The sequence below is a fragment of the Alexandromys fortis genome, unplaced genomic scaffold, assembly GCF_014885135.2.
Source record: "Alexandromys fortis isolate MF-2015 unplaced genomic scaffold, M_Fortis_MF-2015_v1.1 scaffold_3, whole genome shotgun sequence".
Classification (NCBI taxonomy): Eukaryota; Metazoa; Chordata; class Mammalia; order Rodentia; family Cricetidae; genus Alexandromys; species Alexandromys fortis.
This window is the reverse complement of record NW_026067909.1, coordinates 16364026-16368792: the sequence shown is the minus strand read 5'-3', so window position 1 is coordinate 16368792 and position 4767 is coordinate 16364026.

The window sequence follows — 4767 nt, the reverse complement described above, 5'->3', positions numbered from 1 at the left end:
AGGATCTCCTGTCCCCAGGCACTATGTCAACCCCACTTTATGATGTCTCTCCCTAAGAATTTCTATTTACGCAGCGGTGAGTCCTCAATAAGCATTTATTAAGCAATTCTTGTGTTAATCTCTGAGTCTATAGGAAGCAAAGACAGTGACTGTCACTCCCCGGGATTCCCGGATTGTAAAGGAAATAGATGCTGGTGATGAGGTATGCAGAACAGGGTCACTAACAAGTCACCTGCAGCAGGGAAGTAGGCGGGGCAAGTGACTCAGGCAGGTATCCTGGAGGCAGAATGGGAGGGAGCCAGCAAGGGAAGATGTTCATAGGTCCAGGGGCTGCTGGGGAAAGAATGCAGGTCCACAGGGGTCAAGACCCTGGACCAGAGAGAGCTGGGTGTGCTGAGTTGAGATGGTTCCCTGAAGCATTAGAGACTTTTATGAGCTGCGTAGAGAGAGATGGAGGTAACCCAGGTGAGGGACCACCTGCCATCGCCTTCTACCATAAGCCAGCCCCTGGGATGGAGCAAGGGATGGATGGTCCAGTGCCCATCTGTTCAGTCAGGGCACCTCCAGTACCTGCCAGGCCAGGGTGTGGAGCCAACCCTGAAGATGAGTCAAGGACTGTGTTCGCCACAGGCTGAGACCAGCCAGGGATTAATAAGCAGTCAGAGAAAGGTGATGGGAGAAGCAGACACTGCAGGACCAGGGAAGGTCCCTGAGCCGGGCCTTAGCTGTGGTGGATGGGAACCCAGGAGCAGCTGAGACAGTGGCGCCAAAAGCACTCGGGTGTGGAAAGGGGGAGCGAATTCAGGACCCGAGCCATCCATCTTCTTGACACACTTCACGGTGGTGAGTGGGTGCACACACAAGCACAAACCAGCAGTGGGACTCTGAATGCAGTGCTGAGGGAAGCCTCGGGGGGCCAGGGGACACTTCAAATCAATCCCCTGAAGGATCCTCAGCTGGGAATGAGCTCAGTTGGCAGAGAGCCTGCCTGGCCTGCGTGGGGCTGAAGTGTTAGCACACGCATAGGCAGGTCTGGCGGTGCATGGTTGTAATCATAGCATTTAGGAGGTAGAGGCAGGAGGATCACAAGTTCTTCGTCAGTCAGGTGGTGGTGGTGCACCTTTGATTCCAGCACTCAGGAGGCAGAGACAGGCGGATCTCTGTGAGTTCGAGGCCAGCCTGGTCTGTAGTGAGTTCCAGAATAGCCAGGACTGTTTCAGAGAAACCCTGTCTGGGAAAAAAAACAAAAACAAAAAAACAACAAAAGAAGTTCCTGGGGGAGGGGGAGGGAAAGGGGAGGCGGCGGTGGGGAAGAGACAGAAATCTTTTTTTTTTAATTTTATTTATTTATTATGTGTACAACATTCTGCTTCCCACACACCAGAAGAAGGCGCCAGATCTCATAGATGGTTGTGAGCCACCATGTGGTTGCTGGGAATTGAACTCAGGACCTCTGGAAGAGCAGTCAGTGCTCTGAACCTCTGAGCCATCTCTCCAGCCCGAGACAGAAATCTTTAATAAATAAAAAAAATCAAAAAAAAAAGTTCCTGGTCATACTATACTATACAGAAAGTGTGAGGCAAGCCTGGGCTGTATGAGACCCTGGCTGAAGAGAAAAGCTTCTGGCTGAGAAGCACCTCATGTTTAACACAAGGGCCTGGCTCCTCCCCTAGCACCTCAAGAACAAGGCAGCAAATACTCGGGCTGAGCCTGGACAGGGATCAGTAAGAGTGCACCTAGTGCTACAGACAACGGCACATGCCTGTATACCTACAATTCTGACTCTTTGCAGAGAGACAGGTTCAAGGCCAGCCTGGTCTACATAGCAAGTTCCTGCCAACAATCAAAGAGTGTGGCAAAGAAACCGTGGAGGGACAGCATGTTTCAAAGGCAGATGCAGGTGGAAATGTGGAAGGAGTGGGGGGTCTTGACCTCGACGTCTTTCTCCCTTCCCCCACCCCGCTCCTTCAGGTTCTTTCTTGTGGCTGGCATTGAGGCGAACATACCTGTGACCTATGGAATTGGCAGCCAGAGGAAAAACCAGAGTACTGGCTGTCAATTCATAGGTCAGAGCCCTGTGCACTCCATCTTGGCAGCTGCTGACAGCCTTCAGTCCCAGGCCTGAGGACTGCCGGGTCTCTGCTGGGTAGCTGTGGCTTCTCTTCCTCCGTGGGTACCAGCCTCCACCCCAGATAACAGCAGCCCCACTGGAACCAGTGGGCACTTCCACATGGAGTTGCTGTTACAGGAGGTGGGAGCCACTGTGGTCAGGGCACGGCTGCGGTTACCTCCTTTCTGGCAGGATCCTGGGAAGAGCCCCACAACTGCCGGCCCACCCATGCCCCTCTTGGCTCCAGGTTCACTCATTTTATTGAGGCTTCTTATCATTCACTCAAGGCCCACACCTGGCACCCCATAGGACGCCAACCTTGTTCCTGGGCGAAGTCCAGGCTCAATCCTGGAGCCTCCTCATCAGACCGGGAGTGGCTCGGATTTACAGCCCTCCTGCAGCCTTTGTCCCCAAGGCCCCTTGTTTCCTCCTAAATACACCTGGGGCCCAGTTACTGCTTTTGCCCACCCTCAGGGCGGCAGGCACGGGGCACAGGGAGAGCAAAGGACAACTGGGCTGTAACCTCCAAGGATCTCGAAAGGCCACTTTCCTGAGGGTGGAGGGTGGCCCTACCCAGGAAGCTGGAGACAAGAGTGAAGGAACAGGAGAAAGAAATAGGGTGAGTGAGGCTGGGGAGCCGAGAGAAAAGCATGCAGACAGGAAGTAGACAAAACAGACAGGGGAGGTAGGGAAGGACAGGGACCCCAGGCTGACACTCAGTGTTAGGGTAAAGAGCTTGAGGCTCTGGGTTTAATCATCAGCACAGCAAAAAATAAAATAAAAATTTTAAAAAAATACAGGAGGGAGGAGAAGAATGGGCACTGGTACCCAGCCAAGTTCATTCAGTAGTAAGAGCAGGAGTATGGGCAGGCAGTCCCCGGAAGAATGATTCCTCAACAGTCTAAGTCAGCCAAGGCCTGGGAGCTTAACTTCTGTGAAGTACTACCGGCTCCACCTATGTGAGCGGGAGGCCATCTTGCACACTGGTTTGCACTGGCGAGAAGCTGCCTACCCTTCCACCCACTCTGTCCATGTGCGAGGAGCTGGGACCCCTGAGCTGACCCAGGGGTCAGTGAGCTAGCTCATCTGCATTCTCATCCCTTCCAGAGATCCTGGCCCAAAAGGCTTCAGTGACTGGCCAGGGTCTGTCCTGCTGGGACTCAGCAGTCTGGAAGGAGAGGGAAGGTTCTGGAGCGCCCCATTTTGGCAGTGGTAGAAAAAGACCCAGAGAAGCAGAGGATGCTGCACAAGGTCCCACTGCTGGGCCTTGGGAGAGTCCTGCCCTGTCCTTTGCAGGACAGAGCCCAGCAGCAAATCCCAAGGCCTAGCTAAGCCCAGCCTCCTGCTGCACGAGGCACCAGCACTTCCGGAAGGCAGACATAGCAGCTGTTTAGAAATTCTGTCTCAGTGCTGGGCAGCTCCAGACATAGACACTGCAGCCTGTTACTCACCCAAAGGAGTAACACTGAGGCCACAGAGCCCTAATGGGCTTCCCCCAAAGTCCCCAGGCCCACCTCTTTTCTAGCTCAGAAGGGCTGATGGCTCCGCTCACAGCAGCTTCCCGGCAGAGCCTGGGAGGTCTTACCTCGCACTTAGCTGGCCTTCAGGGCACAAGGAGGAAGTGGGGCCACCCGGCCCAGGGCCTTTTGAGCCGTTGGCCCAGCCCTGGTAGTGTTAATGATTACCTCACTGCCATCAATACAGTGGGGTCCGAAGGGCAGCAGACCTGGACTGTGCCCCAGCTGGTGGGGCGGGTCCAGGAAGTGCCAGGGAGACCTTCAGCTACCCAGTGGCAGACCCTGGCCACCCATGGGTTTGTCTCCTCTCAAATTTCATTGGCTTGACCTCTTGTCTAGTCTGTTGGGCCCAGCTAACCACAGGCAGTCAAAATGGAGGAGGGAGGGAGGAGGGTAAGGGTCAGGTCTCTATTTAGTACTCAGATCTATGATGGGGCCCAAGAGACCACAGTTAACTTCAGTGGCCACTAGGACACCCAGTAAAGTGAGGGACCTCTGGTTCCTAACTTGTTCCTCGGCCGCCCCACAGACGACTCACTTCCTGGCAGTGCCACTCAGGGTGGAGTCACTGGTGTGGCTCCCTAGTGAATGAGGAAAGTGGGATGGGGGCAGTGGACGTCTTCTGGAGGCCACAGTATAGTCCCAGTGTCTCCCCTTTAAGGCCCGGGCACCCCAAAAGCCTTTTGCTGAAGATGGTGGGAACAGCCTTCTAGAGTGGGACAGTCCTGGGTGCTGTCTCTGCTGGCAGACCAACAGGTGTGGCCTTAGGCCACAATCCGGGGTTTCACAGGGCTGGCCTGGAGCCCAAGGGTAAGGCTGGGCGCTAGGGTCTTACAGGGATAGAACCAAGAAACGGGGCTTTGATATGGGCTCCCAGAGCCATTCCTTCTCTGGGATCGCCAGGCGGCTCCTTCCAGCCTTAGTCTGCAGCTGACACTCAGAAGCAGTGCCAGGGTGAGAGGCACCCAGGATAGTTGCTAGGTCGAGCCCAAGTGGGAGAGAGAGGCTGGTTCACACCAGTAGAAGGCTGAGGGTGGAGTGTGGTGCCCTCTGGTGGCAGCAAGCAGGTACTGCCTGCAGAGATGCGACCTGGCCGGGCAGGCTGGGGTCTCACAGGCACACGGGACCTGGAAGAGGGGC